Below are 25832 nucleotides of genomic sequence, written 5' to 3'. Positions count from 1 at the left end.
CTTCAACAACAATAATTTTGTGTTTAATGCATTTGAGAATTATTTTCTTAGGAATTGTTCTCCCTGTGAAAATACTTTTTAATATATTAGAAATTGGTATGTGTGTGAGGAGGTGGGATATGGCTGCACTTTACAGATCTTGTTACTAGAATTCATACATCCTATAAAGTCAGATTTTCCAGACTCATACATGGTTCAAAGAAGATGATGACAAAAGTCCTTATAAGGTATGGTCATAGATTTTCAGGGAGACTGGTATGTAAAAAAACTTATTTGTTTACCTCTCACCTTTTATTTGCAGAAATAATTTAAGACTACTTTAAGCAAACTGTAAAGAACGAAATTTTCCCTTAAAGAACCTGGTTGGGAAAATAGGAGTAGTTTTAAGAATTAATGAATGATAAGAGATTATTTATCAGAATGTAGTAAAGAGCATATTTCTGGAACTCAAGTGCCTGGGTCAGCATCCTGACTGTGTAGTTCTTTAGCTTGGAAACTTGGGTAAGTTGCATAAGCTCTCACTGTCTGATTTGTAAAACAGGACAATAATAATACCTGCCTCATAGGGTTGTTGTGAGTTTAAAATAGCATAATATATGTTAAGCACTATACAGAGCCTGGCATTAGTAAGCACTATATGTGTTAGCTACTATTATTATGGAAAGTGGTAAATGAACGACATACTCAGTAATCTCTGTGGGAGTTAGCTTTTGGGAAATAGTGATAAAAATAAAGAAATAGGGTTGAAAAGAAAAAAAAAAACACAGAAGGATGAACTGGGGAGGCCTACTGGGAGGGTGGTGGTAGTTCATGTAACCTGAGTTTTTTAAAAGAAGTAGGATTTATATGAAAGAAGAGGCAGACAGAATGACCAGAATAATAGGGCATGTAGCCTGTTACAGGGATGAAGAGAGGCTGATCTGATTGAAGCAGTGTGGGCACAGAGGCAAGTATTTGAAGCCCTACGCTGGGATGATCATGGAGCCTAGTATTCAAGGCTGAGGAATCAGAACTTTATTCTGAAGACTTGGGAGCCACAGATGAGGTTTGCATGGGGGTGTGTGGCCCACTAGGAAAGTTAATCTGTGCTGGAAGGGTGAAGGATGCTACAAAGCCAGGGGTCTGGTCAGGAGTTGTAGGGGATGAAAATAATTTTCTCCCTACCCTTTTGAGTTCCTAACTGAGATGCCTGCAATAAAATGTGGATTGACAAGAGAAAAACAGATAAAGCTCATTAACAGGTATGCCTCATGTACACATGAGACATACCCAGAAAAACTGAATGATTCTCTGAGGTGGCTTAGAATTCAAGATTACACACCACCTTAATAGGGAGAGGTGGTGGTGGGTGTTTATGTAGGCCTCTTAGGGGAGAGTAAAGGGAGATGAATGGGCCCTTAGAAGAATAGATGGGAGGTATGATGGTTTGTGATCAAGTTTGTCTGGGTATGGGATGGACTCTAGTCTCATCTCCTATGATAATAGTTCATCTTCCATGCTTGCTGTAACTCTTGGGGAAAGAATTGATGATGAGTGAACTCCTTCTGGAGGATGACAGGAGTTCAGAGTAATCTTCTCCTTGCATTTGCTGGTTTTCAAGTGTCTATAGCTCAAAATAATCAACATACCACAGTGGCGGATTTGGGGTCGCATTTTCTCCTACTCTTCAGGGTCAACTGAGTGTGGGACCAGAAGTGCAATAATGAGAGTCTGGACAAAGGGAAAGGCAGATGGAAGGGTGATGATGAGATGGACCTCATTAAGGAGGACCTGATGACATTGAAAGCAGGTGCCAAGGGAGGGGCTATTTGAAGCCAGAGACACTGGGATAGTTGAGGTATCAAGTGCTCTCGCACTGAGCAGGGAGCCTCCAATGCAGGGCTCAGTCCCAGGACCTGAGATCATGACCTGAACCGAAGGCAGGTGCTTAACCAACAGAGTCACTCAGGCACCCCAAAGTGCTAAGTTGCTCTTAAGAGGAGGCTGGGGTTGTATAGATGATCTTCTTTTTTTTTTTTTTAAATTATTTATTTATGATAGTCATACAGAGAGAGAGGCAGAGACACAGGCAGAGGGAGAAGCAGGCTCCATGCACCGGGAGCCCAATGTGGGATTCGATCCCGGGTCTCCAGGATCGCATCCTGGGCCAAAGGCAGGCGCCAAACCGCTGCGCCACCCAGGGATCCCCTAGATGATCTTCTAGACATGCTGAGGTTAAGGTGGCAGGAAAAAATGAATACTCATAATAATGTCTGTGGCAGCTTATATCAAGACAAATATCCTCAGCAGTACTAGGTTAGAAGGTTTCTTTGAGTATGTGGGTACATCCCTAGACAGAAATCCAAATAATTTTCTCAACTTTTCATTTGTAATACATGTAATGTTGTTATAGGACTAGTGGTTTCACTGCTTTTAGGCTGATTTGTAGTAGTATTTGTCTGTAAAATTTTCATCATTATTAGCACTAAGTGTGGCTCATTCATTCTGGATAATTCAGTCAGCCTTTTATGCTGACTTTCTATCTGAGGACCTCCATGTCTCTCTTTCTAACTCAGCATTAATATTAATGATGACCACTAGAGCAGAAAATCAGATCGCCAGGCCAAATCAGATCTGCTCCTTTAAGAGCTCACAGTTTACCCAAATGTGAAGGTCTGGGGGCGCTTTTGTCCTTCAGGTGAAGTCTGGTAAGTGATGAGAAGAACCCCTTTCCTCGAGTGAAAGGCTGATGCCATTAGGGATGGTTCACTCTTTGCAACCTCATTTAGCAGCATGCTAAACAGTGGCTCATTAAGCTATAAGCATCTGTGTAGTGGCACCAGAGGCTTCTGAGGGCACTGGGCTGAGATGGTGGCTTCACTGTTTAGCTTCTGAGTCTAGGACATTTAGAGCTCCGGAGGAAGAACAAACAGAGTAGCAAGCGCAGTGAAATTGAACGTGGCCAGATTTGCCCTAACATTGAATTAATGCTATAGGCTCTGAGATTCAGAAATAGTAACAGCATTACACATAAAACAAGATGGGGTAAATTTTGCAGGGGATGATTTGTTTTCCCATTTCAAGGCTTGAATGGTCAGATGTAATAGGGATAGGAAGTAAAATAGAAATAAAAATTGTAATCTATAGCTTGGCCCAGCTGCTATTGTGCTTAGGTATTTTGATATGTCTTAAGTTTTTAACTCCAATTTTCTTTTTTTCTCTGTGGCATTGTGGATGCGTTCAAAATTTTCTTAAGGTTATAAGATTTCTCCTATGCGTAATCTGCTCACTTGTTCTCCTTCCGCTCGGAAGTCAGCAATGCCCCCAGTGGCAGTGAACACAAATAGCTCAATATGCTTTGAGTCATAGTTTCCATTTTTATGACTTTTGCTTGTTTTATAGGCTAATTTTAGGCCTGACTTATTTTTTCCTCTTAGTGCTATATTAATAAAATTCACAATGCCTTGAATGCAGCAAAAAGTCAAATGTTCATTGAATGGCTGTTTCGTAATCATAGTGTGCACAAAAGAACTCTACAAACCCTACTTTGGTGATGCTATTGCACAAGCAGTGTAGGCATAAAAGAAACGCACACCTGGATTCCAAGTCTAGGTCACTATGGGCAAGTCAGCTGAATTGTCTATATTCCAGTTCCTCATCTGCTAAATGGGAATGTATGACCTTCACAGAATCATTGTGAAGAATGAAGAGTTAACATATAAAAAGTTCCTGCCAGAACACCAAGCACATAAATAAGCCCTTACAAAGTACTTGTCAGACAAATCAATAACTCCAATGCAAAATTTAACAAGACAAGGACAGTTTCCCAGATACAGTGAAGTTTCCTAAGTGTCATGCCAAAGACCTAACATCCATCAGGGTGCTAGCTTTGTGTTATAATCCACTCTTTCTGTACACATTTTTTATTTTCCAGATTTGTGCTAAAAGGGAACTTGGATATCTTCTAAGATGATTTTAAAATTTTCCTAAAGGTACATTGAAAGGGATTTACTCTCTGCTTTTAATAATGTCAATCAAGAGCAAAATGGACCCTATAATGCCATGAGACCCTCAGATTGCTTAAAATAATGAATAAGCACAAAAAAGAAAGTGTGAACCGATCTGTATGAAAACTTTAGTCTCTCAGAGTTTGCACTTTCCATGATACTGTGGTATTATGGCCTGAAGAGAGGCCCACTGCCTCCCTGGGAGCCATCAGAGATATATTCATGTTCTCCTATACTACCCAGACCATTTGCAGACATCTCTAACCACCATGAAGAAAGCCTGTGTAATGGACTTATTTTTGTTTTAGGGCTTGACTAATTTTTCTTCACATCGTACTGAAGTAGAATTATTTCTGGGAAAGAAGAAGTGAAACTTGGTGTTATTAGACAATTTGGCCTTTCCTATCAATTATCTATAACTCAAGAAATCAGAGAAGCAAGGCAGGCTCAGAATTAATGACCAACCACTCAACAGATCAAGTGAAAATGGAAGCCCACAGGTTTTTGATCAAATGTTCTCTAAACTTGATGTTAGCAGTGGAAACAGACTGTGGTCCTCAGGGAGGCTGACTCAATGGTCTTCAGACCAGTGCATCCAAAATGCACCTACTTCCCTCCCCTATTTTTTTAAGCCATGGCTTACTTCTCACTCACACCCTTTCTTGGTGCCCAAATCTTAATTTGTATTGCCTCTCAAAGAGAGATGTGTACTATTTCACAACATCAAACATGCACACTGAAAGCTGCCTTATTAGGTAACTGTTTTAAGTTTTATGACAAATTGCCTCCCTTTTAGCAGGCACCTGGGATGTCTGTTTTCTCTTTGCGACTCAGAACTCCTGGAGAGGGTTATGAGATGGGATCTGATACACTTGTGACTTAACTCACATATGACAATGGGGAACCCCTGCAGATGGCAGCAGCACTTCAAATTTCGCCAGCCAGGAAGGGCCTGTGCTTCACACAACCAAAAATCAAAAGACGTTGGCAGAATCCTTATCCTTGTCCCCGTGCCCCCACCATTTCCAACCACTACTCCTGATTCCAGCTTTACCTCTTTGAGTCCTGCACAGCGTAGAACATGGACAGTAGGAAGCGAAGCCCAAGAAATGTCTGTCTAGTCCCCTTTATCAAAGAGGAAGGGAATTTGAAAACCTTTCAATACCCCCAGCTCCTCCATTTCCCTCTCAAACGTGGGTTTTTCTCTCCCACTTGAGTGAAACTGAAGGAATTGAAATGGAGATTGTAGATCATACCCTGATTTAAAAAAAAATGATATTACTCTCTGCTGGCTAGTTATACTATTAGCCAAAGAGGGAGCAAACTATTCCTTTTGCCTTCTATTGCTAGAAATACCCATTAAAGAAAATTAATGTTTATTCTATAATTTCTGAGAACTATGTGCAACGCCTTTACATAAGAGGTGTCCATAAATATGAATCTGAGTCTTTCACATCCGATTTGAAAAGCCGTATTGTATATATAATCTTTGTGGAGTTGAAAATATAAAACATGTCTAGGCTGATATTCACACTTCTATTTATAATTATTTAGAACTTAGATCTTTAAATTGCAGAGGCAATACAATCTTATATAAAAAGTCCAACAATTCAAAAATATATATAGAAAAAGTTAATAATCCCCTCTGCCCTATCCTACTTCCTGAGGTAACTGTTAAATATGTTTATGAATATCCTTAAGTATCTTAAATATGCTTATAAAAATCCTACCAAAAAGGTAGGATCTTACTGTACACATTACTGCAACTTTCTCTGGATCAATAAGTAACAGCTGCACAGTATTCCATAGAACGGAAGTAACATAATTTATTCAACCATAGCTCCTGTGATGGACATTTGTGATCTTTCCGGTTTTATCATTACCACAAATAATGCTGAAATTTCATGTACAACCTTATATATTGATATTTTTGTTTCTGTAGGCCAGTCCTCAAAGTGGAATGTCATATAGAGAGTTTTGTGTACTGTAAATTTTTAGTGAATACTGTCACTTTGCCTTCATATTTGGTTGTTCGTTTGCCTACATCTTTGCCAGTACTTGATGTTATCAATTTTTAAATTTTTTTTTGCCAATCTGCTGGATAGAAAATGGTATCTTTCTTGAATTTGCATTTCCCTGGCAAGATTGTGTGGCATAACATCTAAAGGTGTGGAGCTAGAGTCCAACTGCCTGGCTGTGTTGCATACTACCTGTGTGAATTTAGCAAGTTACATAGCTTCTCTGTGATTAAGTTTCATCATTCCCATTGAAAATAGGAAATATAATAGTACCTGTCAAATGAGTTTATTATTGGGATTAGTTAATATTTGTAAAAATTTTACAAAGGCACCTGGTGCTTAGAGCAGCAGTGCCTGACACCTAATAAACACTATGTGAGGGCAGCCCTAGTGGCTCAGCGGTTTAGCGCCACCTTCAGTCCAGGGCGTGATCCTGGAGACCCGGGATGAGTCCTGTGTGGGGCTCCCTGCATGGAGCCTGCTTCTCCCTCTGCCTGTGTCTCTGCCTCTCTCTCTCTCTCTCTGTGTGTCTCTCATGAATAAATAAAATCTTAAAAAAAAAACAACAACCACTATGTGAGTTAAATAAATGCTAGTGATGTTGAATATCTTTTTATATCTTATTAACCATTCATATTTTTTCTGCTAAATATGAATGTTAAAATGTTTAATTTTTAGTGTAAAAACTGGATGGATTTTTTTTTTCACTTTTGAAATCAGGTTACTCCTAGGGAAAAAGCACAGCAATCTGTGCCCCACATCCCTTCTCCAAGAAATATTCCACTGCTTGGAAATGCCAGATGCCAGATGCTGAGAAGAATTTTGCTGGAAGGTTTTTGTTTTTGTTTTTGTTTGAGAGAGAGAGTGAGCAGGGGGTGGAGTGAGAGGAGCAGAAGGAGAGGGAGAGAGAGAATTTCAAACAGACTCCATGCGGAGTGTGGAGCCCAACACGGGCTCAATCCCATGACCCTGAGATCATGACCTGAACTGAAGTCAGAGTTGGATGTTTAACTTACTGAGCCACCCAGGTGCCCCTGGAATGTTTGAATTAGAAGGAAAATGGAAGAGTTTTGAAAAATAGACAAGAAATTTTCTAGATACAAGAACATTCCAGGATTAGCCCCTCCTAAAATAAACGGTAATTTAAACTTCTCTTTCCTAAAAGGTGGGACCTAAGATTACTTGGATAGAGATGTGAATCCATTAGGGCTTTTCATAGAGAGAGTGATAGAGGAAAGGGGGGGGTTGGGGGGGGGAGAAGGCAGTTGAAAGCAACTTAATTGCCAAAGGTACAATTTTACAAATGAAAAATTGTTGTTTGATATCTTGGATTTCAGAATAGCTTGAACTTTCTTGTTAAGATTACTAACCACATACCTATTTTCTCAACTGGTTATTTTTCACTTGGATTTGTCCTCTACAGGAAATCTTGTATTATTTATCAGTCATATAAATCTAAAACCATCCTGCAACAGGCTTGCTTAAATGTCAGAGACAACTATTTCTTGTGTTCTTCCTCTTAGCTTCATGCTCTTTTTATGTTTTCTGTACATCTTCAGTGTGATGGAAAGACACTTCCATCTTTCATCAGGCATTGGTTTTAGTCTGTTTTGGTTAAATTCACATTTGAGCAGTCTGATCCCATTTCTGAATTACTGAGGGGTGGGGAGGGTGGGCCTGCAAGGTGGCAAGAGGGAGGAAGAAGGAGACTTTCTGAACCTCATTCATTGGCATCTGTGCACTATCGTTCAGCAACATCATACGGACTTTTATTGAACCTTAGAAATGATGGCAGGCAGTGAGAATGTTTATGGAAAAACACCCTTTCACAATCACAATTTCAAACCTTCTGATTTCCATTTTTCCAGCTCATTCCCTCTAGTCCTTGGACTCCCATAGCTGTTCCACCTCACCTCCAATCCATTGACCCGATCACCTTTGCGCTGATCATTACCTCCCTTCATGTCTTTACTGCTCGTCTCAATTTCCTTTTGTACATCTTCAGTTTCCCTTCCCCTTTCTGCCTCTACCACCTTACTCTGAATTAGTTACCACAAAACCCAAGTGGATTGAGTGGCCAGCCAATCTTGAAGCATTTCCCAGAATTTGTTTCCTCTCCTAGATCATCATCTTATCCCTTCTCCTCTCCCCTCCAACCTCCAATGCCCCTCCCTATTCCTTGCTCTCAGCTCATGACCTGATTTCTTATTTCACTGAGAGGAAACAAGCAACCAGAAGAGAAATTCCACATGCTCTCACCACCAAAAGTCATAACCTAGCTGAATCCGTGTCCCACAGATCAGCTTTTAACTGTTGTTGCAGTGGGGGCTAACTATCTCTGTACCCCCATAGCTCAGCCTTGGCACGTGTGTGCTCGGTTCTGCACATTCCCCAACCTTGCTTCCTCAAGGACAGTACTTCTGCAATTTCATATTCTCTCTCGCATGATCAGTCTCCTCCTCCTTACTTAATCATTACCATCAGCATACAAGTGTGCAATATTTCATCTTTAAAACACTTTCAATATAGGTGTTAATCATAAGCTTTTGTAAACAAATTGCTGTCTGGTCATTTTAATAAGAGAAAACATTATGTGACGAGGTACAAAACATGAAGCTGGCTCCTTTCCCTTAGTGAAGCAGAAAACATTTTTTCAAAGCCCCAAATTAGTGGCACAGTAAATAGACATTCTATACAGTATGCTAAAGCAAACCTGTTAATTGTCATATTTAAAACTGGAAAGACTCCAACATAAAGCAGAAACAGGAGTTATTATCAGGTTTTTGTGGAGGAATTAATGAAATGAATGTTTGTGGGCCACAAACTCCTAGTAAACTTACAAAGCCATATCGCTTTGATACAGATAATATTAAAATTAGTTTAGGAGTGGTATGCCTTAGACTCTCTCACTTCCAAGAAAGTACCAAGGAGATAATATGCAATTCTTAAACATGAAACTGTTTAGAGCATTAATAAACTGTGCACATATTGCCTAAGGAATTGGAACACTTCTGTTTCTCCAAATGGTTGAATTGTATTTCCCAGCACTGAAAGGATTTGTCACCTGTGAGTATACAGAGGGCAGGTGTATGGTGCCAGATTGGCTCTGTCAGCCCAGGTCAGTAGGCTCATTGGTGTCTCTCATCTCACACTGCTGGAGTTTCTGGTCCCATGATTCCTGGAGCAATTGGCTGACCTGTAAATGGCTGCCTGCCCTGCGACTGACTATATTCTGTTGGACTTCCAGTCTTCCCAGCTGCACCTTCATCTGTGTCACATCCTCTGCCCTCGTCACTGAGTACTGCAAGGACATGCCTGCCATCTTGTGTTGGCTCTGCAGCCCTAAGTATCTGAGCGGCAGCAATATTTGCAATTTCAGTTCCATAATGCCTGTTTCTATCCAGAAATAAGATCTCTGCTGAAAATAAGACAAACTATTGTTTTAGATGTCTGATTTTCCAGAAGTCATAGGTTGTAGCACCCTTGGTGCTCAGCCACACAGTGTCCACCTAAAACCCCTAGGGCAAAGAATTGGCATGCAGAGGTATATCTCATCCCAGAGATAGTAGCATTTTGGAGGGATAGAGTCAAACTTAGTGTCACACTGAGCACACCTTGGATATTCCTTGGCAACTCACTGTGGCTCTTCCATACCAACCTGGGTGTTAAAGCTCTGTGCCTGCATTCCAGGCAAGTACCAGCTTCTCAGTGTCAAATGCATGGCTACTGTTAAAAAACAAAATTCAAGGAGTACCTGGTGTCTCAGTCGGTTAAGTGTCTGACTCTTGATCACAAATCAAGTCTTGATCTCAGGATTGTGAGTTCAAGTCCTCTGTGCTGGGCTCCACACTGGGCATGGAGCCTGCTTAAAAACAAAACAAAACAAAACAAAAAACAAACAAAATCCCACTAAACCCAAAATTCGACTGAATATATTTGAGGATCTAATTGGATCTATTAAATGATTCATGAATGGGGCAGCATCCCATCTAGCAAATAGAGGGGAGCTCTGAGGAGTTGTACAAAATAAAAGGTTTTTATAAGAAGAATGGTGGGGTAAGAAAGTTAAAAGCAAAAGAAAACTATTGTTTCAGGGAAGATTACCTTCCCTCAGAAGGAAGGGCAGAGGGTCTTATTATAAAAATTTCCTCACCCTTTCCTTGCAGGGAGGGGGATGATGAAGACCCATATGACAGATTACCTCATTGGTACCTATCAGAAAATTCCTGATTGGCAGGTTAAGACTTACATTTCTGGGGGTGGGTAGAAGCTGCAATTAGGTCCTATGCCCTGGTTTGGTGACATGGCCTGGGCCATGTAATGCCACTTTGGGCCTATGGTTTTCTTTTTAACTCCACTGTGGGGACTGGATGCCACTTCACTCACATGTCATGGCTGCTGACCACTATCTTGTCTTTAAAAAATACCTCCTTGGACCCCAAATTACCCTCCCATTTATATACTCCCCATTATAGTAAAAGTCAAAAAGTAATTGTTTATGTTCTTGTTCTCACTAGTTTATCTTCTCCCATTTTTTCTGGAACCCACTCCAATCTGACATTTCTTCTCTCATGCTTGCCTCCATTGTCAAATCCAGTGCTATTAGTTGCAACCGACACAGTTGATACTCTTTCCTTCTTATGATGCTTTCTTCTCTTGATTTCTAGAACACCATGCTTCTTGGTTTTCCTTCTGGTCCTTTCTCTGGCTCCTGTCCCTCTTTCTGATCTCTTTAACATCACAATGCCCCAGGGCCTAATCCCAGGGCCACTTTTCTCTCTTTTCACACTAATTTTCTATGTGATCTCAGCTAGCCCCACTCACAGGGATCACGGATAAAATACAGGATTCCCAGTTAAATTTGATTTCAGATACGCAACCAATAATAGGCTGCCCTGTAACTTTCCGTTCTAAATCCGGGAACCTTACCCTAATGACTCCCAAGTTTTTATCACTAGCCCAAATCTCTCTCCTGAACTTTTTACAGGTAGCGAAACTGAACCTGCATATTTAAGATTTATGTATTTATTTGAGACAGAGGAAGGGAGAGAGCATCCTTATGTGCCAGCAGGGGGAGGGGCAGAGAGAGAGGGAGAGGGAGAATCTTAAGCAGACTCTACACTGAGCTCAAGCCCATTATGAGGCTTGATTTCACCACCCTGAGATTATGACTCAGGCCAAAATCAAGAGTGGAACTCTTAACCAACTGAGCCAACCAGGCATTCCCAATCTTGCATATTTAATAGCCCCTAGATCTCCACTTCGATTTCTAACAGGCGGTTCAAACTTACCATGTCCAAAACAAATCTTGATTCTCTTTCCTCCCATCAGATTTACTCCTCTTGTAGGCTTCCTCCTCTCAGGCACTGGCATCTCCGTTCTTCTAATCAGTGTACTTGTCTTTCACCCCCTTTGCTCATTTGCTGCACACCCCGTCCATTAGCAACCCCTAGAATATAATGAGAATTCTCATTTCTATCACCTGCCCTGCTACCTTGCAGATCCCAGCAGCCTCCTAATTGTTCTGCTTCTACTCCTGCTCCTCTCCTCCAATATACACTCCACGGAGAAATCCATTAAAGATATAAACCAGTTCATATTACTCCTCTGCACTAAAGCCTATAACGTCTTCTCTTCTCTGAGTAGAATGCAAACTGCATACCCCCTGACCCTCTGCACCTCTCTGACCTCACGGGCCATCACCAGCACCCTTGCTCCTGGAACCGAAACAACATGAGTTTGCCCCTCCATGAGTCAGAAAGTGCACCAGATTGAGTAGTCGCCAATGAAAGCTTTATTTGCAGCAGATAAGGAGATCACAGGAAATGGCTTCCAAAGCTGTGACTCCCCTGAGCAGGAGTGTATGGGTTCCTTTTATTTAGAGTTAGGATGAATATTTAGTTAGGAAGCCTTATCATATGCAGAGGAGGTCGCAGCGTGTGTTATGTAAATGAGGCTCCTGCTCCTCCTGGGGCGGAGATTTTAGTATTTTAATGACCTAGAGGTGGTTGTCAGTCATTCTAGAGGCTAGCCATGGTCTGTCTGCGCAGGCGCGAGGCAGGAGTTAAGCTCTAACTGGTCCTTGTGACTGAGCGCGCTGGAGGTCTTGTCAGGGCCGCAGCTTTTCCTGGAGGGACGGTTTTCCCTTTCCCCTCGCCTGAGTTAAGAGGTAAGCTGGAAAGAAGAGCTTAAGGAAAAATGTGGGACAAATGTGGGTGAGCACAAGCAGGTGGGCAGTAGAGTGCCCCCTGGCCTCTGGGGTTTCACGATTGTTCCTTCTGGTGGGGATCTACTACCCCATGTACCTGATGACTGGTGGCCTCCCTGTGTTCAAGCCTCAGCGTCAGTGTCCCTAATGAGAAAGACGGAACAACCACCCTGTTGGACACCTCCCGCCAGCAAGCTCTTGTCGGGGCCAAGGGCAGCCTGCCCCAAAATGTGCCACTCGGGTGTATTGATTACTTTAGATGAAAGTTACTTAAGAGACAACCTATGCAAGGATACTCAGACCCTTTTCTGTCCCCTGAAAGCAGGGACTACATCTTCCATGTGAAAGGCACCGTCTCTGTACCAGGAGGTAGCCATCCTTATTCCCAGAGATGGGAAATTTAGAGCCTGGAAGGCTGCATAAACAACCCTCCTTACTTTTTACTAAATTACTACCCCAGCCCAAATTCTGTTTAGAGTTCCTTACTAACTGAAGCTCCCAAAATTAAAGTTCTTTTTTTTTTTCTTTTTGGTCCTGTCAATTCTTCACAGATTTATTATTTCTCAGTGAAGAATATAAAAACGGCCCACTTTGGTTATTTCTTGAGGTCTCCATGTCATTACTGGGCCTCCGTATATACATAATAAAACTTTGGCTTTTTTTTCTCCTGTTAATCTGTCTCATGTGAATTTAATTCTTAGTCCCACTGGATTACCTTGAGGATAGAGAAGAATTTTTCCTTCCTTTCACTCTGCTCCTTAGGCCTGCTTTATTTTCCTTCATACTACTCAGTACCGCTCCTGGCATTTTATTTATCATTGTCTGTTTCCACCCTCTCCCACAATTAGAATGTAAACTCTGTGAGAGCAGGGCGTTGATTTTTGTCACTGCTGGATATCTGGGGCCGGGAACAGTGCCCATGACCATCATTGCAATCAGTATTTGTTGAGTTGCATATCATCTGTCCATAATGAATAAAAGAGAAGAGCTTTCTTATGGAGGTTGTGATGAAAGAAATAATCATCTTTATTTTGTTCTATAGCTTAATCCCATTTATAAGCAAGGCGTCTCTCTTTTTGCCGGTCCAACTTTTCAGCTCTGCAAAATGTGTGTGGGAATGCTAGCTGTTCATTCCCCTAACAAATCGCTGAAAACCTTCTGTTATTTATAAGGATTCAAGCAAAGGGGAGGGATGCATTTTTCACTACAGTAATTTAAGGGATCAAGGATTGGGAAGCCTCAAATCAAAATTAAGCACAAAAAGTTGAGTATTTGCCCTTGTAGTCTTTTCAGAAAGTATAAGTGCCCCTGGAATGATGCATTGTCTTAGAATAGAGGTATTACTTTAGGGTTTACAAAGAGCTTTTCTTTCCTGTCATCACCTCTGCTTCACAAATGAGGAAAGGAACCTCAGAAGGATTACAAGGTAAATTAGAGGTGGAGCTACCACCTGAGTTTAGGTTATCAGCTTCAGTTTAGCTCAATAAAACAAAGAAAGAAGGCTTTGAAAACTGGTCTTGACAGAATCACCTAAGTACTGTGAGTTGGGGAACATGTCTTTCCCATAAAAATTATGGATAGGACTCAGGAAAATAACACTATCTAAAAAAAAAAAATTGAGAATTTTCATAGAAAGTTTGACAGAACCAATTCAAAGACACTTTTATCTTGGCTTCCATTTGCTTATGTGTATCTATTAACCTAGAGTTTATACATTTTCCCCATATTTTTTATTCAAGAGTGAACTGTTTTTATACATTGCTCAATCTTTAGTGGATTTTGAGACTTTAGAAGCCTATGATCCAAAATATGCTTGTTTTAGTCTCTTTTGGCTGCTATAACAAAATACCATAGACTGAGTGCTTATAAACAGCAACCATTTATTTCTTACAGTTCTGGAGGCTGGGAAGTCCAAGATCAAGATTCGGTATCTAGTGAGGGTTGATTTCTTAGTGCCGTGTCTTCACACAGCAGAAGGGCAAAGGAGTTCTCTGGAGCCCCTTTTATAAAGGCATATAAATCCCATTCATGAGGGCTCCACCATCATCACCTAATCTCCCACAGGTCCCACTACCAAACACCATCACATTAGGTTCAATATATGAATTTGGGAGGGACACAGACATTCAGTATATAGCAATGTTTACATTATTTTTTAAAGATGTAATTGCTGTTAACTGACAACAATTTTTAAAAAAGATTTTATTTATTTACTCATGAGAGACCTAGAGAGAGGCAAAGACTTAGGCAGAGGGAGGAGAAGCAGGCTTCATGCAGGAGCCCAATGCGAGACTCGATGCCGGAACTCTGGGATCACGTCCTGAGCTGAAGGCAGACACTCAACTGCTGAGCCACCCAGGCATCTCATTAAGTCACAAAATTAAAAAATAAAAATTACAGTGAGGTACTTTGTGGATCCTTGAGGGTCCCAAGATCTTATTGTCAAGCATACCTATTTACTACTTCCCCTTCATGGTAGAAAATAATTTGTTCTATATGATAGGTCATTGGCTTGTAGCCTGTTATTAAATTTTTTATAAGTGGAAAAGGGCTAGCACTTTGCCTGCTGATATCTTGTCTTCACTCTTTGCCATTGGAAAAAAAATGTCATCCTAAAGTCAGTTTTCAAAGTAGACCTGCCATGTTTACTATTTCTGGCTACTATCATCCTTCTGGCTCCTTCTAAGGAAAGAGTACAAGCAGCAAATGTGATGTGAGCACCCTCTGAAGCAGGCTGGTCAGAAATGTAAGGTGAAGTGAGAATCCAGCTTGCCCAACACAGTTTTTCTGCTGGCAACTGCTTCTTCCCCCTTCTACATGACTTTAACTTTCTACCTTACACAGCGTGATCCCAGAGTCCTGGGATCGAGTCTCACGTTGGGTTCCTTGCATGGAGCCTGCTTCTCCCTCTGCCTGTGTCTCTGCCTCTCTCTCTCTCTCTCTCTCTCTCTGTATGTCTCTCATGAATAAATAAATAAAATCGTTTTAAAAAAATAAATAAATTTCTACCTGCAGGAAATGTTGGGGAGAAATGAGCTTGTTTAGGGCTTTTCAGAGAGCAAAAAGCCCTTATGGAGAGAGTGGAGATCCAACAGCTAAGTAAATAGCAGAGTTTGGGGGCAGCCCCGGTGGCGCAGCAATTTGGCGCCGCCTGCAGCCTGGGGTGTGATCCTGGGGACCTGGGATCGAGTCCCGCGTCGGGCTCCCTGCATGGAGCCTGCTTCTCCCTCTCTCTCTGCCTGTGTCTCTGCCTCTTTCTGTGTCTATGAATCAATAAATAAAATATTAAAAAAAAATAGCAGAGTTTGGCTAAAGAAGAACTGAATGGACATTTATGCCAAGGCGGAGGAGAAGGGTAGGATGATGTTTATGAAGAATCACATAATGAGGAGCTGAAGGGGAAACGTTTCTGGGGAAAGACTTGTTGGGGTTCTAGCGTATTTCCTTTCTGAAGGATTCAGGCAGGATGTGGACAAGAGACTTTGCTTGCTTAGTTCTCTTACCGACAGTAACAATCCTATTCCTCCATTGCCAAAAAAACTTCACTTGAATCTCTCTGTCCATCCTAGGGACCCTCATGAGTGAATGGTGGCAGCCAGAAGGATTGGTTAGGTGATGTATGAGTGACAAGTAGATGGATAGAATCCAGGGAGTGCTTGCACTGGAGGGCATGGTGACTGCTGTCCTATCTGTAGTGTGTATGAAAGGCTAGAGAGTTTTCAGGAGCACAGGGTTTCCAGGAAACTGCCTGCCTGTCCAGAGAGAGGCGGAGGCTTATTTTTTGCCTCCAGACTATCATAGGACATCAGCGAGGTTGTTCAAAATTTGCCCTTAACAATAAAAAATACCTCAGACTTGCATAAAGCTTACTATATTCCAGGTAGTACTCATACACGTTTTACATATATTCAGTCATTCAATCCTTAGGACAGCCCATAGGGAGACAATCTTATTGTGCATGTTTTATAGAGGAGGAAGCTGAGACAGAGAGGTTCAGCCATTTACTGCAAGGTCAAATAGCTAGAAACTGGCAAAGGTGAGGTTGAACCCAGGCAGTTTGACTCCAGAGTCTGTGGTCCTTTCAGCATACTACACAGTCTCACTGCCCATGTTTCAGGAGTGGCTGGTTGATGAGACAGCTGTCTAGGTACAGAGTCACTGACTTGAGCTAGATAACAGAGACTGGAGGTGGCAGCAGTGTGCATAGTGGGAAGACAGCAGCGCGAGTTAAAGAAATAAATACTTAGTGGTAATGGTAGGATGAGTGTTGCACCAGAAAAGAGGGCATCTAAATGGGGTGAAGGTACTCTTTGCATGCTACTTATGGGTTCTCTGTGCAGATACACATGGGAATAACACAAACAAAGGAATCACAGTTAGCTATTTGTAGTTTATTGTATGATTTTCTTTAGGCCCAAAGTAAATGAGTTAGTGCTCATTTTTATGGTGGGATTTTTGATAGGAAAATCTGTAATGGGTTATAATCAGAGTTCAAAATTATCACATTTTGTATGTAGTTAAAATCACTGCAGGTTATTGAATGTTCTGATTTTGAAAAGGAACTAGATGTTTTCAGTGTCCTGTGCTTCAGAAAAGAACAAGTTAGTCCCAGGTTATTTCCAGTTAGATTTTATGATGTTATGTATCTCCCTGCCATTTGATAAGTTCCAAGATCAAAAACGAAATAAATGATTGAGATCCTGTTACTCTAACAAAATACATATTATATGGTCAGCTTATATCCAATCAGAAGCTTAGACTTCCAGATCAGGCCACGAGTCATGTCGTAACTCTAACATTTTCAAAACCAGTTTAGGATTAGCCAAGGCTGATCATCTATATGAGTGAAACTAAGGACCAGAAATGAAGCTTGGTGCTTCTTTAGGGAAATGTCAGTTGCCTCCTCTTCCTCTGCTTCCTTTTCCTCTTTCCTTTCATCATTAACAGCAACAAACATTTGTATGGTGCTTTACAGTTGACAAATCATGGCACATGATGTTGTATTTGCTTTGCATTTTCTTCACTGTTTCCTACTTTCCATCAAAAGCTAATACAAAATTATAGAAAGTTGAAATTGTTCCTTTGTCTTTTAAAACTGTGACAGGGACATATACAACTACCAACTCTTACTTATCTAAGATAATTAAACAATGGTTAAAAATATGACAGCAGGGATCCCTGGGTGGCGCAGCGGTTTAGCGCCTGCCTTTGGCCTAGGGCGTGATCCTGGAGACCCGGGATCGAATCCCACGTCAGGCTCCCGGTGCATGGAGCCTGCTTCTCCCTCTGCCTGTGTCTCTGCCTCTCTCTCTCTCTGTGTGACCATCATAAATAAATAAAAATTAAAAAAAAAAATGACAGCAATAATTAGGTCAGTTGACTTGGACAACTAAAGTATGGATATGGCCTTTGAATATTAAAATAAATAGCAAAACTAGGCTTTGTTAGACTCAGAGATAGGAGGATAATTCCAAGTATGTAGTCTTTTTTATATTAAGTTACTTGATATCAGAAAATGTCTTAGAAGTACCTAGAGCAGATTGCAATAGTGAATAAAGAGAAAGATATCAGGAATTAAGTAATAAAATTTTACAAATTTGGCCTGAAAATTTTCGGGAATAAATGGCCTTGGTGATTAACAACTGAGATTGGAAATATGGTGACTATCTATTTTATTTTCAGTTCTAAAGTTATATACTCAGATATTATTTCTTGATTTGGCATGCTGGGCAGATTGTCAGCCCTCTATGTGTCTCGTGTGCAAATAGCATTCTCTAACCTGACTTCTAAAGGAAGGTTACTGCTGAGGGCCAGCTGATAGGAATGCTTATGAAAAACAGCCAAGAGCACAGTGCTGTGTAAATGCTAACCACCAATGATAATGATACAGAGTGGGAGGAAAGGCATGTTACCTCCCTTGCCCAACTTTGCTGTATAGAGCTTGACCTCCAGGAAAGTCATTTTGTTTGTGGGTGTGTGAGCAAGCAGGCATGCATTTGAATCATCATAGAATATAGATTTAATCATTTTCAAGATGTGTTTTTATTTTAAGAGTCTTTAGATGTCAAGTCAGTAACATTCAAATTTATAAAATGAAGGCATTTTTCTGCACAAACTTTTTTCTCTTGTGTCTGAACTTGGATATACAGAGAGATGGAAACAGTTTTTCTTGTCATTAACCAACTTTAAAGGCAACTTCAGTTTAATAGGCTGTAGCTGAGTGCTCCCAGCCCAGTCAGCCTCTCTCTGCTTGAGCGCAGGCAAGAGTAATTCACTCTCAGTGGGAAGCAGAAAGGGCATGTACTATTTTCTTAAGAAACCAAAGTAAGCGCTGTGTGTCTGACAAGCAGTGACATCCCCCACCCTACCCCAGTGGTGGCCGTGTCGCAAGTCTGTTGAGAACATTTCCCACTGTTGTCACTGAAGTGTGTGGATTTATCTCATGGAGGGACTACTCTCTGGAACAGTCTTCCAGGTGTGACTGCCCGCCCCCTCCCGCAGTAAGCTCTCATCCTAATTTTGCATTCAGCTGTTACTTCCTGGAAAAGGGTCAGAAACCACAAGGAAGAGCAAGGCTAATTGTAGCCAAGCCCCAAATATTGTAGGAGCTGAGGATCCAGTTTCTTCATGAAAAGACTTCATTTGAGAGAATACAGTTCTCACCTGAAACCTTAATTGGACTCTATGATTTTTGGTTCTCTCAAGTTCTGCAACATTTGGTTTTGTTCTATGAAAAATACTAGGAAATCGCACAGTAGAGAAGCATCCCATTTCTTAAATGCTTTTAAAATTAAGATAAGACTTGTCTGACAAAGGCATCATGATGCTTGGCAATGTCCGAGACTGATTTCTATTTTTCTGCTCTTATTGGAAAATACATCTGGGTTCATAACCTTGAGTCTGTTAAAGTCATCATCTGTTGTCTCACAAAGATCTTTTAGGGAGAAACTTTCATCTATTTCTTTCTACTTGGCACTTGGCCTTGGAGACGATGTGGAGAAAGCAATGCATGAACTTTAACTGCAGTACCAAGTCTGCTATGAGTCAGTGTCCAGCCTGATCCTTCATAGCCTGCATTCTGCTTTGTAAGAAAATGCAGTGGGAAGTTTTTCTGCCAGTCATGGTTTTGTCCTTCGCCAGGAATAGATATGGCCTCTGGCATTTCCTTTCTGCCCATTTCTCTTCTGTGACCAGGGCAAACTCCATCTGTTTATGCCCCAGCATTCCAAAGTAACTAAAACAAAGTGCACTTCTTCCAATTTTTGGAGTACCTACTATGGGCAAGGCGGTCTTTTGGGGGCTGATCCCACCACTCTCCCCTGTAGCCTGGTGGGGAAAGCGAGAAAACATTTGTAAATACAGCTGCATGTTTTTGCTCCTGGGGCCTCAGTGTCTTTTCTCTTATCACTATCTCAGTGCTTGATGTCTTATGAATGTAAGCCCACAGAACAGAGTTTGGATATAGTTGTATGTTGTGTATTATCATTGCTGGCATTCCATGTGTTACTTTTTACCAATAGTAAGTAAGAACTATAAATCTGTTTTTGGTGCTAGTAAGAGTCTTGCTAAGAAAAGAAGGAATAAGGAAGTAGAGATTTTCTTAGGAGTCTCAAAAGGCCATAAAGCTTTCAGAGATCTTGATTTCCCTGGCATTTATCATTTTCTCCCTTCCCCATTTTGGGTATTTTTTGATTTACACCAATAAGCAGGACTGAAGACTATCTCCTGGGTGCGGATAGAAGACATGGTTGCTAACACACGCTGCATGGAGTTCCAGCTTTGATAAAGGGGTCTTTGATGAGTCCTTTGATCTTGCTCAAGTTTTAAGGATCTGTTTGCAGACACCTGACAATGAGCAAAGTCAGCAGAAACAGCTTTCAGACTTCATTTCTCTCCCACTCAGGGAAGCCATCAACCATGCCCTTTTATCTCTTCCACTAAAGCCAGATTGTGTCTCTGGCTTGAACTTGCTGAATTGGTAGTGGGCCTCTTAAACTTCCTCACTTTCTGCATATTTTACTCAAATGAAACAGCCTGGGGAGGCGTGAAAGGGGATGAGTGGGCAGTTTCTAATGAAGCCTGGCTCTTATTCCTGCCCATGTCTGTGTCTGTCCTAGGATAAAGCATCCTGATGCTGAGCATCACCAAGACACAGAGGATGACGTGAACAGTTAGGACACAGGACTGCTAGGCTATGGATGGTGCAGGTAGGATTAGTGGCAGAAAAAGAGAAGTGACTCACTTGGAGGGTAAGGAAATAAGGGCTTGTTCTGAGGTTCAGAAATTAAGCATATCTGCATGAAAATCATTTCTGGGTTAAATTGAAAAGGAAAATGAGCACAGATTTGGATATATTTGGGTATAGTATAAACTTCTTACTCAAAATAGTCTTTTTGGAACATCTTACTCATCCTGCTAAGTCATAGGACTTAATGACGTTGAGGGAGTTGAATTAGCAGGACATTTCCTGGAAAAGGAGCACACGAGATCATGCATTGTCAGATAAGGTGTTTGGTTTCTGTTTTTTAAAGAGTACATTTTAAAGAGACAATTTTTGATATAGGTGTCAGAAGAAAGGTAACATTTTGGCAGCCCAGAGCACTTGATGACTATCTAAATGATACAGGGAATTTGCACCACAGATAGGGGAGAAATGAGAGTTTACTCTGGAGAGGGTTGGTCGGGGAAGGCTTTATGGAAGAGGGAATGATAATAGCTATCAGGTGCCTATTGTGGGCATTTCTTTCTACATCCACTGTTTCATGATCTTCTTGAAATAGAGGTACATTTACCTCCATTTTACAGATCATGAAACACAGCATCAGAGAGGCAAAGTAATTTGTCTAAGGTTTTCTAGTTCATCACGGGTAGAGCTGGGGTTTGAACTGGGGCAATTTGATCCAGTCTTTTATGTCTCATTGCCTTTGCTTAGGCCAGACCTGAAAGATGGATATGATTTAGTTGTAGGGTAGAGCAGCTTAGGACCAGCATCTGACCTAAGGGAGGAGAGTGACCAAGGTGAGGGAGGGATGAGTGAACACTGTTCCTCATCCTGCATGTTGTCTGTGGTAATGGAGAGTGGAAAGGAGACCAGCTTAACGTTGTGTTCAGCCTAGATTCGTGAACCCAAGTCTCCTGACACCAAATAAAGTACTCTTTTCATGATGTCTTAATATATTTTACTCCAGAGTTGGGCAAAAAGATAGTAGGTTTTAAAATGCAAAGGCATACCACTTTGTGCATGAATTTGTTAATATATAAAAGAATTGGGGAGGACAGTTCGAAAGCCCAGGATACTAAACTGAGTCTTTGAAGAGAGGTAAGGAGAGATTGAGGACAACAGTGGCTGTTCCCTGTTTTTATACTAGGTCGTGTGTGTGTGTGTGTGTGTGTGTGTGTGTGTGTGTGTGTGTTTGAATCTGTTACTGTTCCTGTCCTGTTTGACTGTGTGCCCACTTACTCTCTAAGAGCAGAACTAATTGTTTCAACTTTTTATCTTGTCATTGGCAAGGCTTACTATTATTTTCAGTTACTCAATTCCTAAACAGCTCATATCTCGCTGTTTCTCTCTCTAGAGGCACCAGGTTGGCTAATCCAGGTTCTGAATGGGACCCACCATAGCAAAAAATATTTAAGATGATCTTGGCTGAGGTAAAATTTTGTCACCCTCTCCAAGCTTGGTATCTATGTGTCTTGTTCTGAATGTCTGATTCATGAGCCTCTCTCATTCCTAAGCACTTGATTGCTTGGGACTCCTTTCAACTCTGAATAACTGGTAGCTCCCACAAACTTTCTAGGTAGATCCCGGAGAGACATCTGCCTTCTTAGTCTTATTGAGTTCCTTCAGTAGACATCTACTGTTTCTACCTGCTCTGGATCCTTTCTTCTATTGGTAATAATAACTTCCCATACTGCAAGACTTCCAATCTCTTAGCATGTGCGTGTGTGGGTGCACTTGTGCATGCATGCACATAGCACATGAAAAGGTAGTCCAACCAAATACTCTCTTCAGGAATTTAAATTTTAAACAGATTGATCCAAGAATAGAAAGTGGTTCGAGGAATGACTTCAGGTGACTGCGCATTAGTCTTGCTATTAAGATTGCCCCGGTTGCTTTTATTTCTGATTGTTTTAAGGTCTAATGTTCAGCTTTTCTTTAATTTTTGTGAATTTGCCCATGTGCTTCCTCAAATTTCTTTTTTACTGTTCAAATGAGCTCTCATCAGTTTCTGTTGTTTGCAACCAAAGAACTTTAATCAATATAGATCCTTGGGGTGCCTGGGTGGCTCAGTTGATTCAGCTTCTGACTTGATTTTGGCTTAGGTCATGATCTCAGGGTTATGAGATCAAGCCTTAAGAATCTGCCTAAGATTCTCTTTCTCTCTCTACTCCTCCCCCACTCTCTTTCTCTTTCTCCCTCTCAAAAAAAAAAAAAAAAAAAAAAAAAAATATATATATATATATAGACCCTTACTTATTTGAAATTACAACTGCCAAAAGCAGGGTAGTTGGTCAGTAACATGACAAAGCCTTTTCTGTTTGAGTGCTAAGACTCCTCACTGAGTGTTGGCATGAAATTTTTCCTTTTGTGCTTACTTGAGTCTGGACTGACAGACTTCCCTATGCTCTGGCATTCTGGTTACTTCAGCCTACAGTTCGCCTTCTTTGGACTTTCCATTCTAAGGACAGCTTCCTTAAGCTGCCTCTGGTCTACCACCTGCTTTGGTACTAAAAAGTTTATATTTTCTGTCTCTGGTAGTTTCTCTAAAAGTCTCCTTGTTTCTCTACAAATTCCATGGGATGCCCAGAGTTTCCATTCTTCTTTCCTGGAGATTCACTATTTCAGGAACTCTTCTTTCCCAGGTCCATAGCCTCTAGGCTACGAGGTGAGTTTGGGATTGAGGCAAACCTGATTTAGCATCTCACTCCCAGTACTTATGTATGACTTTACCTAATCTCCTTGAGTCTTTCTTCTTTCTTTTCTTTTCTTTTCTTTTCTTTTCTTTTCTTTTCTTTTCTTTTCTTTTCTTTTCTTTTCTTTTCTTTTCTTTTCTTTTCTTTTCTTTTTTTCTTTCTTTCTTTCTTTCTTTCTTTCTTTCTTTCTTTCTTTCTTTCTTTCTTCTCTTTCTTTCTTCTTTCTTCTTTCTTTTAATAAATGCTCTTCATGGCTGTAGAAATTCAGACTGCTGTCCATGTATTGGTATTGGTGTGTACTGAAGACAGAGGTTTCTGGGCAATAGAGTGTGGATAATGTGGTGCAAACTGTTAGTCTCTTGAGAAAAATGACTCTGTATGGACTCTAGGGATGATAAATTTACTAGATTTACTAAATTTAGTGTCATTTTTTAAAAAAGATTTTATTTATTTATCCATGAGAGACAGAGAGAGAGAGAGAGACAGACAGACAGACATAGGCAGAGGGATAAGCAGGCTCCATGCAGGGAGCCTGATGTGGGACTTGATCCCAGGACTCCAGGATCACACTCCGGGCTGAAGGCGGCGTGAAACCGCTGAGCCACCCAGGGATCCCCACTAGTGTCATTTTATATAGGAAATGTCACAAATAAAGAAAAACAGGCCCAGAGAAGTTCAGTCACTTGACTAATAGCTAATTGGTTACAAAACCATATGTAAAATTCATCCCTTCTGAAAAGTACTATCTGTGCTAAAAGTTGTCCTGGAGGCTTTGCCTACATGTTTTTTAGTTTATTTTTGTTGTTGATCCAGTAACTCTAGTGCCGGGTTCACTAGAAAGATTATTTCACCTGAGATGGGAATGATAGCAAAGGCCTGAATCCAGAGAGAGACAGGTCCCTATTTCGTTTGGTTTATTGAATCAGGAAAGTACAAGCTCTGTAGCTCAGAGTGTGAGCTCTCTCTAGTGATTTTTCAGGGCAACCCTGGTGTTAGGGCTTCCATATCCAGCCAATACGGATAGTTCACAGTGTTGGCCTGTGTCTCCTCAGGGAATTGACACCCATGAGGGTGATCTGGTCACACTGGCCCTGCACACTTGATTTGGTTGAGAGGTACACATAGCCCCAAAGAGCCAAGCTGCCCTGCCAGCTTCTCATCACTTTACTAGTCTAGGCAGGCTTCCCCTAGGCAGGGGGAGGACTACTGAGTTACATCAGACATAAATGAATCAATACAAACTAATTCTTTCACAAAAGAAAACCTAATTAGTCACACTGCTGTCCAAATCAACTGCTTCTCTCTCTCAGCAGCTGACACATTCCAATTCCTGCATACAACTTTATTTTAATTCCCATTAATGAAAACTACATATCTATTTTGTTATTGCCAAGTTTAAGCCTTGCCAAATTTGTTTTTTAAAATACAACCAATACTGGAAACTTAACTATGGTCTTAGAAGGGTTTTCACAGTTTAGAAGAAAATCAGGCCTTATGTTAGGAAATAGAATAAGTTCACAGTAGGTGATGATCTAATCAGAGGTGAGTTCTCACTTGGCTGCCTTTGTAAGAGAGAGATGCAGAACTGAGGGATGACCGCATGGCACCCCCTGGAAGGTGTTGCAACCCAGTTCCAGTCTCTAGGAAGAATGAGCATTTCCCACAGGCCTTTCCTACTGATAGATGTTTCGTATCACTGCAAGAGCCCCAGTGAAATCAAAGGCCCCTTGTTAAGGGGAAACTTGATTTTTCATTCACTCATCATACATCATTCTTCCTAGTGTCCCTGGCAACCAAAGAGACTGCTGCCTCCTAAGGCCAATGTAGAGCATCCGTTACCACATTGGCAAGTTGGTTTCTGTGTGTAGACTAGCTGTTGAGGTGGTGCTGTGGTTGGTTGAATGTGAGTGGGTGAGCATTCAAATTCTCACTAGCTGTTTGACCTTGGATAAGCTCTAAGCTCCCTCTCCTGTAGAAATGGGGCTGATACTGTATTTTCTTAGATTTAGGATACCACCATTCTTTTTTGTACAACTAAGGAAGAAAAATTGCTGCTAATTAAACTATGACACAACAGTGATTGTAAAATTCAGCCTATTTATTTATTTATTTATTTATGAAAGTGAGTGAGAGCAAGTGCAAGTGTGTGCACACTGGGACAGGGGCAGAGGGAGAGGGAGAAGATCTCAAGCAGACTTCTTGCTGAACATAGTTGATGAGGCTTGATCCTACAACCCTGAGAGCATGACCTGAGCCAAGACCAAGGTTACCTGACTGAGTTACTCAGGTGCCCGCAAATTCACCCATTTTAGAGATGTTAAAATGTAAAAAAAAAAAAAAAAGATTACAGTTGAAGAAATAGGATAGCACTTACTTCATGGTACTGATAAAGTACCATGGGATAATTCAGATAAATGGTTAGCATTTTGTCTGTCATGCAGTAAGCCCTAATAAATGATTACTACTATTTTACTCCCAGAAGGTAGAAGTTTGGGTAATTTCAGCAAATCATTTAACTTTCTGTGGTTTATTCTCTTCATTTTTAAAATGAATAGGAGCTATACCATCTTGCCACCTAGAATTGGGAGGAAAAATTAATTGAAAAATATTTTGCAGGCCTTAGTAGCTCTAAATATGAGGCACTATCAACTCCTGCTATTTATCTTCTGTAAGCTGATAAAGAAATATATTCTTTTTTAAATGCAT

General features: G+C 40.9%; 1 protein-coding gene across 12 annotated transcripts in view; it reads left to right on the top strand.

The window, feature by feature from the left end:
- Positions 1-25832, top strand: part of LOC144320748 (uncharacterized) — a 315500-nt gene that overhangs the window by 70718 nt on the left and 218950 nt on the right. For 7 of the 12 annotated variants that reach the window (XR_013386380.1, XR_013386379.1, XR_013386368.1 and 4 more), the window contains exons 1-2: positions 12067-12173; positions 20330-20419. The exons of 2 other annotated variants lie outside the window; for them this stretch is intronic. The gene's annotated coding sequence lies outside the window, so the exon portion shown is untranslated. Of the gene's footprint in view, positions 1-12034; positions 12174-20329; positions 20420-25832 lie in introns of those variants that run through there. 3 more of the 12 variants (XR_013386369.1, XR_013386375.1, XM_077909659.1) reach the window with 3 other exon arrangements.

This window comes from Canis aureus, chromosome 9 (genome assembly GCF_053574225.1).
Source record: "Canis aureus isolate CA01 chromosome 9, VMU_Caureus_v.1.0, whole genome shotgun sequence".
NCBI lineage: Eukaryota > Metazoa > Chordata > Mammalia > Carnivora > Canidae > Canis > Canis aureus.
The sequence above is the reverse complement of the archived record's forward strand: the minus strand, read 5'-3'. Positions and strand labels throughout refer to the sequence as shown.